This window comes from Nilaparvata lugens, chromosome 1 (assembly GCF_014356525.2).
Source record: "Nilaparvata lugens isolate BPH chromosome 1, ASM1435652v1, whole genome shotgun sequence".
NCBI lineage: Eukaryota > Metazoa > Arthropoda > Insecta > Hemiptera > Delphacidae > Nilaparvata > Nilaparvata lugens.
In genome coordinates, this window is record NC_052504.1 from 18,284,533 (window position 1) to 18,297,872 (window position 13,340).

The following is a 13,340-nucleotide window of genomic DNA, read 5'->3' on the forward strand; positions in this document are numbered from 1 at the left end:
TGCTGCCTTGACCCCTGGCCTTCAACAGTTGCCGACATTGTTTGAAATATTAATCATGAATAACGATGCAGGTTTCGCACCCTCTCTATCCAAAATGGTACGATATTCGAGTCCAAGTCTCGTTATCAGAATTGGGCTGATTATTGTGCTTTCGATTTAGTGCTACGCGACACGTGATTCCATTGATGTAGGAACGGTGCAACTCAAAAACTTGTTTAGTATTGTAAAGCTGTATTTTACTCGCCTCACATATGTAGAGAGATTTGCCAAATCATGTAGTGCTGAATCTAAATGCCCCACGTTGGGCCGGCAAATCATGTGGTGCGTTTTTTAACGGCTTCACACATGTAGGGTGAATCTTGCACTGAGTCAGTGGTGTAGTGGCTATAAATTTTGCAATGGCGTGTGAGGACGCTGAGTGAACACCAGACTGATTGACTCACTACAAGACTCAATACAATTGTCGGAATCGTGGGAGGCCTAAACGCTCGCTCACCCTTGATTCTTCTAATGACAGATTGTATAATGATGAAATTTTTATAAGTAGTGTAGCGATCGCTAAACACTGAATACGGATACCTTAAAATTATTACCTGTGAAGAATGAGCATACAAAATCATACAGGTCGAGCAAAAATCCCGATGTAGATAATTTACGGGACTGCGTCTCTAATAAGTTCTGAAGGATTAAAAATACGGTATTTGAACCCAATATCGTTCAGAATATACTTCGAGAACAGAGTCTTGTCGGGTTTTAAGCTCTATTGTAGGAATTTATATGATCTATGGCTGCCTCTGCTGTACAATTGATGAGTTCGCTCCTAAGTCGAGGTAGGTAACAGATAAAAGCTGATATATGAGCAGGTAAGGACAAAGAATAAATATCTCGATCTGACCCCACTCGCTACATCCACTTAGACCTGTTCCAGTATCCAGCTTAATTCAATTATTCTAATGATCGTATTCGATTGGTTCTTGATGATATAGAACGTATCAGACACAATAATTGACAGGCTTAAGAAATAATCGAACTCAGAAAGCGAATTAACAAAACTGAAATATATTACAATAAAATATGCAATCATACAGTGCAGATTCAGAATTTGATTTACAGGTTGATAATAATTCAGCATTAATAGAATAGTTAAAAATTTTCTTGTGCCTGCATGATACCATGCGTGATTCAACAGAATTTTACAATTGATAAAATTGAACAATTTTGAAAAAATAGTGAAAAAATGAATTATAAAATATTTTAAAATGTTCGGGGTCGTGGTTCAGGCAGCGGAGGATAGTTAATCAACTACAAATTCTTAGAAATTAAATATGAATAAATTTTAGGCTCTTAATAACTAAAAGCGCTTGTCGGCGTGGCCAATAATTTAACGAAGAAAAATTTATGTTTTTCTGCACTGAAATATTTTTCGAAGCGTAGATTGGGGCCCCTTATGACTTATAACTCACGTGAAATTCCTTGGTCGTCGTGGTTTTCTTCTTTAGATCAAAAAATCGTTTGATCGGCGGCAATCCAGGCTTCGGTTTCAGCACGTGGGGAATTTTAATTTAAATATCTCCTTTGCCGAATTAATTAACGGATAATTTACTTTAAGCTTTTAAAATTTATCGATTGATGAAAACAGAAATTTATAAATAACAAATAGATTGGCCTAAAATATCGGCTCACAAATAGAACATTTAAAAAATCGAACAAGAAATTTTACAAATAGGTCTTTGGTAACTATAAAAAGAGATCTACACGGTAAGGATTTCAAAAGGGAAGTGCTGCTCTTTTCTCTAAGCTTTTAGGCTAGACCTTGCTTCTCGGAATCTCAATGTAATAATTTGCATAAAAATTTGCCATTGGTAGAACGCTTGTGACGTAAACATGACGTCAGTGGCAAGCAGTAGAATACAATTCCTTTAATTACAATAATAATTTAATTTATGTAATTCTTAAAACTGCTTAATCTTCTAGACATAGTTCCTCTCATACAATGTACACGTGCTAGTGTAACTGATAAGGCAGGGTTGGTGTCTGATAATAGATTAACATGTGTTGCTTTCAAACGATCACCGTCTTGGTGCTATTTCTATGCACTGTGATTGGTTTAGACCTACCAAAGAGATTTAATTACCATGTGGTTCAGTTGAATTAAATATTAATAAATTAATATTCTTGTACAATTTTTATTAGGTTTGAGATTATTATAATTAATTTCTGCCATTTTATCGATAATATAATTTCATGCTATGACCTATTTAGTTACAATAAGACCTGACGCATAATACAATTTCTTAAATAATAAATAATTTCAACAATAATACATACATTTATTTTTTTTATTTGAAATTCTTGATCCTTTATTGATAGTTTTATAATTTTTAGAGATGATATTTTACCTTGCATGAAAACCGGCATGATATTTGACAATGCTTTGAATCAGTCAGCTGCGTTCGAACTGTTTTAAAAACATCTGATCGATAGTAAACAAAGTGTAACCTCAAAATCAGTGAGCAATTCGTAAATAATTTGTGCTTTATTCGCAAAATAATTATAATTTTATTGAATAATTTTCCTAGAAAAATATTCAGTACAGAACGGTACTCTTATCTAATATACAGTTATTGATAAGTAAGCTTTATCGCTCGGTCGCTAACTATTCCTTTAGCAAATTCTTTCATTTTAAAAGGTAATCACAATTTTTCTCTCTTCTCATGAGATCTATTTGAAAAATTCATCACAGTATGAATACTAATCGTATATAACGGATAAATGATGATTTATAGACTATATTCAAATGACAGTCATCTTCCGAAAACTGTAGCGGATTGAAAGGAAGATGGATGATAAGACAGAAATTTATTAGTCGATCATGAACTCAAATTGAAATCACAGAAAATGGTAGGATCAATTCGTTAAGTAATTTGGGTTACAATATTGTTCCATGTGAAAGTCAAAGTGGGAAGCATCCTATTCGAATAGTTCCAGGTATTCGGAAGTTGGAATGCAATAGGAAAATCGAGTTTAATTAGTATTGGCAGAATAATTACTAAGAGACTGACTGGAGCTCATCGAGAGTACCATTTGTTCTAAAGCAATGATCCCATTATTTGTAAATCGGCAGAAATTTCTTTTTGTGTTTTTCTATGAAATCTGTACATGATTACCACTCTTATGGGTGAAATCCTCAATTCAACAAGGTAAAAATAATAAATGAATATGGAAGCGGAACGACATATCAAGTATATCCAATAGTATGGGGTGACAATGAGCTCTTTTGGATCTAGCATTCCCCAATGATCTTAAGTACACCTGCTAGGAAAACTCCACGTTTATTTGTGTTCAAACAGCACGCATGCCATTCCTGTTATGATAATGGTGTCGATGTACAAAACCTCACCAATAAACAAGAACTTGGTGGTTGAACGGTCCACCGCCATGGAACAAACTAATAACTCTGGATATTGAACTCGGAAATGGCTGCGAACCATACATGCATGCTATTGTGTAGTTGAAAGTATAAACAATACATGTATTGGGCGGTGAAGAACGGTTGAAAAAGAGGTCACTCGATTAATAGCCTGATAGAGGTCGGATCGATTCAAGCGGCCACCAAACATCCATTTTCACTTGGCCCGCTCTTCTCTCATAGTGCAGCACAATATTGCAGCCACACAACCAATCACATCCAACACAAGTGGATTTCTGTAATGAATTTCTACTACAGGAGTAATATTCTGTAAGAAATTATTAGGTATCACAGCTTGAAATTGTTCATTCCCTTATTACTTCATTCAATTTGTCAAGTAGTTGAGTTTAATCAATATTTAATATAAGGTATTGTTTGGGAGGAGTCAAGCTTATTAGATTCAAGAATTTGCAGTCTTAAGCCCTGCACACACACATCGATTTTTGTTCGTACGATATTTTGCCGTCCTTATGAATTCTATCAGATTGAACGGAACTTGACAAACATAATCTGTTTGAAATAATCTGTTCAATCCAATAGAATTTATAAGGGCGGAAAAATATAGTACATACAAAAATAGATGTGTGTCTAGCCCTAGCCCTAGGCCCTAGCCCTACAGCCTCAGTTACTAAACATTATTATGTATTTTATTGTGTAATTGTAACTTACACTGCTCGTATGTATGACAAGTTTGTGACTGTGTGAAACTGAATTTTTTTATTTTCGTATATGAACAATGTAGGAATTATTTTCATGTTCTAACTATATTCTTCTATAAGTGAATAAAAAGAAATGAACGGAAATAAGAGCAAAGTTGTCTAAAACATCACCTATCACAACAATTAAAAAAGTGCAACGTATTGGATCCAATTCATAGACAGAGAGAAAAAGCTGGTGTAGTCTCTGGAATAGGATGCCTTCAGGAAAAATCCCTTTAGAAGCTAAACATTATACACCCACTGAAAAAAGAGATATAGGAAGACCGAGGAGAAGATGGGTACCCCAATAGGTTATTTATTGGACCCAATTCTTGAAGTGGAGAAGAAGAAGAAGAAGAAGAAGAAGAAGAAGAAGAAGAAGAAGAAGAAGAAGAAAAAGATGAATGAATGACAATGCGAATTAAGAATTTGATTTGAGTCTTATCTGAGACCAGTACTAGTATTTTAGAGAGAAAGAACAAAAAAATCAATGAAAGATATTTCTTGTAGTGAAACAGAACGACGGAAATTTGTTATAGATCTGGTTGATTACACATTGAATCGAATAGACAGTCATCGATTTTTTCATTACTTACCCTCCTACCAACTGACTGGGTAATTGAACTTCATTCGCTTCTTTTGTATAAGAATTCATTTTCCAATTATAGACACTTCTTATGAATGATTGTAAAAAGTTTGATTGCAGCTTTATTGAGATGAGGGAGAAGTTTTTTAATGCGAATAAAAACAATTGAGCTGAAAACTTTACTCTTGCATAGACAAGCCATTTATAAAGCTCCCGACTAAATGAAGACAGATATTTCGTACTTTTCAAAGACTTCATCGACCTGAATTTCAACGGATCCACTCAACTATGAGAATATCATAAAAAAGCTTTCAAAATAATGAGAGATTTTCTTGAAGCCTTGCTGCAAGGCAAGTCGTTAAAAAGGAAAGCTGAGGTTGAAGAGTGGTAGTTTTTCCAGCTCATTTAAGGGCTGACATTTATGCTAACAAGTACTTCAGTCCTCTCTCACTGCAGGCATTTTCGTCGAACTCATTGTAGTAGGCTATTAAACCTTTCAACTTATTTTTATCTGTTGGGAAAAAACAGTCACTCATCAGCTTAACTGAAAAGAGAAGATAAAATGCACTCTTTTCTCTCCACTGTGCAATGACTTAATTTAAACGATGAGTCGTAAGATATCAAAAAATTGTCATGATTTTCTTACTGCTAATTACCTTGAAAAGAAGGAACTGGAAATAAAAGAAGCAACGTTTCAAACTCACTATTGGATGATCTGAAGTGAAAGAGAATTGGCAAAGATTATTTCATATGACATGATATTTTATTTTCATATTTGATATATGGTATCTACTGGAGCAGTACAAATTCTCATTGGAAGAATCAACTAGTATGTTTCCATTTATCTTCTTATGGACAGAAGAAGTTGAGTGTAAGAATATTAGTCATTTATAAATTTACTTTATAAGAATGATAATACAGCGTGATTCAAAAAGAATACCACAACTTTGAAAATCTGTATTTAATCAAGGAAACATAATAAAAACTTGGGTTATAAATCAAAATGGAGAGTATTAAAATAAGTTTTTCCCCACTAGAAAATAAGTTCACAAATGTTCAATGTGACCCCCTCCAGACACTCGAGTGATATCAATACTATACTTGAACTCGTTCCACACCCTCAGTAGCATATCGGGCGTAGCAGTTTGTATAGCTGTTGTTATTTCTTGTTTGAGCTCCTCAATGTTAGCTGATAGAGGAGGTCGATACACTTTATCTTTAATGTACCCCCACAGAAAAAAATCGTAGGGGATGAGCTCAGGGCTTCTTGGGGCTCAGTGATGAAGTGCTCTGTCTCGAGCTGCTTAGCAGCCGATCCATTGCCTCGGATAGTTTTCATTCAAATAGGCACGGACAGATGAGTGCCAATGGGACTAAATAAGGAACTAAATTAACTTCAGAGCTTCCTCTAATCGATGACTGATAGTGCTTTACTCTCCGTTTACTCTTTGCAGAGTTATCAATTTTCAAAGTTGTGGTATTCTTTTTGAATCAAGATGTATATTTTTGGGCAAATATCATGGAACTTATCCAAAATATGTGTTTCGAAGAGGTAGAAAACGTACAGAGTTCTAGAAATTCAGTGTTTCATGCTATTAAATTATCTCTATCTAGGATTATCCAGAATTTTTTAGTTTTTGAAATTGTTTCTACAATGTTGCCAGTTCTTATTCCTGGATAGTCAGCGAATAGAATTGCCTGAACTTACTCTATTCACAAGACTCAATAGATAAAAGGATAAGAGATTAACAGTCAAGAGTTAAGAGTTCAAATCAAAGTCGATTTCCAATTTGACTTATTTGAGTTTTTCCATTTGTTCATTATAGTAGACTGAAAAGAGAGTTCAAAGTGTTGTGAATCAATAATAATGTTTTGATGTTTATCTTGAAACTTACTGGAGATCCAACTATAAAAAATAATAACCGAAATTCTAAAGGGAAATAGAATACAGAATACCATAGCCTTGAAAATACAATATTATGGGGATTTTGTAATGACGTGAGCACTATATTATCCCCGGAGGAATACTTATTCTGCGAACTAGAATTCCATTGACCCCAGTCACAAAACAACAAAAATTGCATAATAGAATTTGGTGACTGAGCTCCAACTGGTAGTTGAAAGTTTGTTTTGGAAGCAGTCACGCAACTCAGGATAAGAATAATGAATTGGTTGCCAAGATAAGACAGAGAAAGCCATGAACTTGACAAGAGAGGGGGGAGCGCGCATTGTTCGAGCCGTGAGCATACACGCACGATGGATAGAAAAAGCAACGAGTGCTTACGCAAGCAAATATGTCGTGCATTACAGAAAATGATGGATGATGCCGAAATTATTCTAAAATGGTTTTGCGTGTGAGGGTTGAATGAATTACTCTTGACATCTTATGAAAGATAAGAGGGTATCGGAAAGCGTGCTGTTTTAGGGATCGATTAACTCTGTTGGATGGATACGAGGAGGATGAAGTGGCTGCGCATGATTCACATCACTTTTAAGTTATTCTCAGGGTATTTTTCATCAACATTACACAAAACTGAACTAGAAATATAAATTCCATGGCAAAAACTACATTCTTGCCCTTTCAAACCACGATTTTAGTATTGTGAATGATCATATCCACTGAATAAATTATCAAAAAAGTAGCTAAGGAAAACAAATTGATTTGAAACAATTTTGAAAAGTAACAGATTTGCGAAGAGTACGAATTATTATTAATATTGAGTAATGATAGGTTAATGTCAATTATTCAATTTATAAGTGTGTTTCTTGTTTAATTTTTTATGCTGAGATTCCCAAATAGGCCTTTGCCTCGGGAGTACCTAATTATTCCCTTTCAGATGTCTGTGTGTGCAGTGATATCATAGAGAAACAATAGCGTAGTGTAGATATCCCATGGTATAGGGCGTTTATGTCGCAAGTTTTACTGTTATCCCAAGCCGATAGTTCACGTAGTTGTTTCCTATGCAGCTGTGTGACGCTGGTAGTCTCTCAAATTGTGCCGTTCATACACGTTCACCCCAACAGAACAGTAAAAATTGACAATAATCGACAGTTATCGGCTTGAGATAACAGTAAAAGTTGCGACATAAATTCCCTATACCATGGGATATCTACTTACGCTATTGTTTCTCTATGGTGATATTTTACTTTTTTCATGACTTTAGCTACAGATTTTTGTATCACTTAACTATTCATACAGTGTAATTAATATTATTTTATATAATTGTTTTTGTTCTTTTGTATAAATCTTAATGGAAATAAAATTATTATTATTATTAATATGGATAATAAGTACTTAGCCAGAGAGTATAGAATGTGATTCATCCATATAGAATATTAGGCTCTATATTTAGCACAACAATATAGCATAATTAGCATGGTGTCAAGTGTCAACATGTTTGAAAGCGTAAACCTACTCCAACATGTGAAAGGTTCTTTCTGCACAAAACAAAGTAATTTGAGAGTTTGAAAAACCTTCCCAATTTGCAACTCTGTGTTCGGATAACTCGCAGTCATTAGCGGAATAGGCCGTCTGACGATGTTCTGAATGATTAATGACTTTCTCGCATTCCACCAATGGCGCGCGATCTTTCAAATTGATATATTCAGCCTCAATTCCCATTAGACTCCACACCACTCGTACAATTTAGTTTCATTAGAACCACGCAAATACATGAGGGACTCACCACGCCACGTCAGTACACTAAACTCAATTGATTCAGTCAATAATAGGTTGATTATTTCATTACTCCGAACAAACGGACCAATGAAATAACAGCTGCAACATGGGGATCACGTATTGGAATCTAATGAGAATGATGACTGGAGGTAGTTCTGCAATAAATAAAGTGAATTCCTACAATGAAGGTGATTGCTTAATAAATTGACCCAGAGCAAACCTATGTGCATTAATCCAGCAAAATTCCGTTGTTGGTTGGAATAGGAAATTCAATTAGTTGAATATACAAAATAAATCGGTGGAACTAATCTATTTTGATTATTCAATGCCCCTCAGCGAATTTGAATGAGAAAACGAATTGATATATTATTTACTCTGAGCCCCACTGATATAAATTCAACACTCATATCATACAAATTTGTTAGTGTTATGTCTCTTCTAATCAATGTAAACTGATAATTAATATAATATGATTTCATAAATTTCTGCTTGTTCATATTGAAAGTAATTCAGGACGATATGAATAACAATAAATATTTTTCCCAGGTTCTACTATCATTTCATGATAGATTAATTACATGTTATAGATTATGATTTTATGATAATTATAGCCAAGTATGATCTATTTAAATCTTATATATTCAACAAGGATATGGCACAGCTTATCGAAATTAAAATAGCTTAACTTCCAAATTAAAATTTTCCATTGCTCATTTTTGTTTAGCTTTGTGAGGGATAAACTCATTAAGCAAGGATAGACAAGAGTAGAATAGTTTCCATCAATCTTGTCAATTGTTGGAACAGCGATTTGCACCGAGATCTGCACATCCCATATGTGACCAGTGATATAAGATGATTGGCAGCTCATCATGAGTCACGTCTTTCAACTGCTGGACAACACTGAACTCACAAGGAGGTTGAAGAGAACAAAGCCCTTCGAGTTGGTGTAGTGCTAGTGGAGCGAAAAAGCATATAAAATAAATGTGTGGTGGAAGAGTTTAAAGTGGTGAAATTATAGATTGAAACAGTAGGCTTCACTGGAAGACTTCAGCAATAAAAATTAATTTTTTAGGATGAGAAATAAAAGAACAAAATCAATGGTTGGTCCTAGTGACTAGTTTTAATGGAAATAATAAAAAAAAGTGTTGAGCGTGTTCCAATATTTAACTAGGGTATTTCAATGTTGGAATAAGCAAGCATGACATAGAGTAGGTAGATCGACATGACTACACGTACATCAGTATATATTCGAGATCTCTAATCTCTACAAATTTTTATGGATTGGAAAATCATTCTCCGAAATCATTCATCCAATATACCAGGGCTCTCCAACCTAGATTTTTTCCGGCCCGCCGAGAGTTATTGCTATAGATTTTTAAAAATATATATTTATAAACATTTCTGACAATGACTGTGAGTTCAGTACTTTTCTCTTACTAGCCACTCCATTTCTGAATAAGTGTAAAATAAGCTGTAAACAAGCAGCGATCAACCATTGCGAGATATTAGCAAATGGTCTGCACGGACTGTACATGTCTTTCACAGAAAAAGACTCTTAAAAACATAAAAAAACCTTGCTCAAGCTATGTTTTCTCTTTTTGGATCTACCTACAAGAGTGTGAGCAGACATTCTCAAAAATGAAGTTTGTTAAATCCAAATACAGATCTTCCTTATCAAATGAACATTTGAAAACAATTTTAACGATCGGAACCACAAAGTTTGATCCTAAATGGGCGGACATTCTAAGTGGAAAAAAATGCAATCTTCTCACTAAAAATAAGTATTCTCTTTTAGCTTGGTAACTCTCTGTAAATTTGTGTATTGTCAAAATTTATTATTTCGTTTAACTTGCTAAATTCATGCATTGTCAAGTTATCTTATGACCTTTTTACACTCAATAAATTGGACTTTGTATTGAAATGAAATGAATTGGTTTGTTTCTTCCTGTGTTTTGATTAAACCTACTTGAAACTCCTCATATTAATCAAATGGGAATATAATAATTTTACACCCCCCAAATCCGCCGTCGTGTGTGTCTCCACAAGTCAAATTCCACGTACATCCTTGTTATTGGCCCTCTAAGACTCCCAAGAATTTACAATGTGGCCCTTGGATAAAAAAGGTTGGAGACCCCTGCAATATACAATGCTACCTTTAGATTAATAACATTACATTGGTACATGAGGCATCTTGGGTGGAATTCATACATCAAATCCGACATATCACTAAATGGATAATGCACTTGTAACTCAACCAACACTTCTATAAAAAGAATTACGTGCTTATCAAATACTATATGCTATGAAGAGAAGTAATTCATTTACTAGGATAGACCTGAATTATACCAGTGTCTTCCTCTTTAAACTGTTCATTACTTATTGAAACATTCCATGAATTATCCAAAATTTGAAATTTTTTGTTCAAGCTAGGTGTTGGACCTAATAACATAGCAATATCCCACAAAAATCCTTATCAAATAAACAAGTAGTTTCAACTACATAGAACTATGAAGAATTCATTCCCAAGAGTTTCAAGATCTGAGTTATCTTCTACAGTATCTTCTGGAAATAAAAAAAAACATCAGTATCCTCTTATACATTTTCCAAAAAAGGTAAAAAATTACCGAAAAATATATTTTTTCAGTCTATTGTACTAAGTGTTGAACATAATTCAATACACAACAGCAATAACCTACACCATCAACTGTTTATACATTACAACTGAGAACACAATGTATTTGGTTTTTTTCACAAACTGAGGAAGTACAACAACACAAAGACGAAAAGCTGTTGCAATCACACGAAATGTTTTGACGAACGGCGACGATAACGAAATAGCGCGCACCCGCACTGAACTTAACCCGATAATAACAAACAGAACAGTGCAGAAGAAAATGCAGAAGGCAAGCAGATTGGGAAGGAAGCAGAAGTAGAAGTAGAAGATTGCCGGTTGGTTGGGGGTTGCATGAGCGTCCGGAGCTTGCAGCGACAGGCAGCGCTGTCTGGCGGACGTCTGCTGAAGCACTGGCCTCACATCTAGTTCGGCTGCACGCCACCAGGTAGCGACACTGTCCGCTTTTGCGTCAAGCCTCACGTGATGCACGATTCAAGTAGGTACTTATTTACCGACCTGTATGTGGACTTCTTGATAATATCATGGAGTAACTATAATAATATTATAATACTAGTTCTATGATAATATTATGATACTCATAAATATAAGGATGAGAGTACAACAGCATCCTTTCTTCTTTGATTACAGTAGAGCATCAACAATAGCAATAGTGTCAATGGAAATAATCAGCAAATAACTCATAGTTTTTTCAACAGGTGGAACATTTTCGTATTTTCCTTTAATTTTTAAATTTGGATGCTTAAAACCATGGTATCTTTCTGTGCAAAATATATCCTCCCAGATTATTATAATACTATTTTGGTTCAACAGCCACATTCTTCTCTTATTTCTCAAATCCATCATCCTTCTTGGAATTCCATGAAATTCGCCTCCTCTTGTATTCAAAAATATTCTGTAGAACAGGGATGATTATCGTAGATTACCTGGTTTCGATGTCTCTTTTATTAAAATGTTTCTTAGAGTTTTCGCTGAATATGTGTTTTTTTTTAATGTATGTAAATAATTCAAATACCTTTGGAAATTTGAGCGTCCTTTAAAACACATCTAAATTTTCATGTTGCAAAAGAGCTGTTTCAATTTCAACTTTATGAAGAAAGAAAAATTGGTGACGGCAACGCAACGGAATCTGAAGCCAGTTCATCACTTCGCCACGGGAGGCACATAAACTACTAGTTAAATCTCCACTCTCATCAATCTGCACTCTGCAGGAGCAGTTTCCAATCCGCGAGGTGAGTTGCATAGAACCTCATAGTACATTTGAACCTTATGATTCATCAGTGTCCAATAATGAATATGTTGAGCATTTTGATAAACATAGGCTTAATAGCTGCCTACAGACAACGCGCCACAGACACACAAACCGCTTACATAAGATTTGATTTGAATTCCAAAGATACATAGAAAATCATAAGAAACCCTGCGAGTGAGCTACTAGCAATCACCGTACGGACTTGGCGAATCTTTGTTCGATAAACGCCCGTGGATTGTGCACATGCGTAACACATAGGTCTTTACGCAGATTAATATATTGTGAGTTTGTAAATTATAGGTCGCAGATTAATATATTGTGACTTTTGTAAATTATAGATCACGTTTAGTGCTTTTTCTTGATTTTACATCCATTTCTATAGTGCTTCTTGATAGATTCAATATTGTATATGGTACCAGAACCCATCTACATTTGATTTTCATTCGATTATACAACAGGTTTCAAGTATTCTTATCATTATGAAGTGTTTGAATGAATTATTATTTGGAATTAGACAATAATATTCCTTTTATGAGAAGAAAAGGAAAAATGAATATTCCTTTCGTGAAGAAACAGTTGCAGACATCAACCTTTTCATCTTCTTCTTTCAGCTGAATCGTTTGATTGGTTGGCAGCCTTCCATCTAAATCTGTCCATTGCTACTCTCTCTCTCTCATTGCACATAACTCATAGCACCCAGATCCTTTGTCATTTGTCTTGAATACAGAGGGGCCTCCCACGACCCCATTGTCCATCAACTGAGCCTTCCAGAATACTTGAAGTGAATGCATCGTGTCTTATTATGTGTCCAAGCCTTTTTATATAAGTATAATAATCATTGTACATTATAGAATAAATAAATACTGTAATATTATTATCAAACAAAAATCCAAATTAAATGCTGTAATTCACCCCGAAGACTTCTGCTACTGCAAATATTGACAACAGGATAAACAGCTAGATGGAAATTCGATGAGCGCTACTATTCAAAAATTATTTGTCAGCCCGGGAATCGAACCCAGTA

At 34.7% G+C, this 13,340-nt stretch overlaps 1 protein-coding gene across 16 annotated transcripts in view; it reads right to left on the reverse strand.

Annotated features, from left to right (window-relative positions):
• The window catches only part of LOC111052229 (disks large 1 tumor suppressor protein), a 748,988-nt gene that overhangs the window by 250,821 nt on the left and 484,827 nt on the right, over positions 1–13,340 (reverse strand). The gene's annotated exons all lie outside the window — the stretch shown is intronic.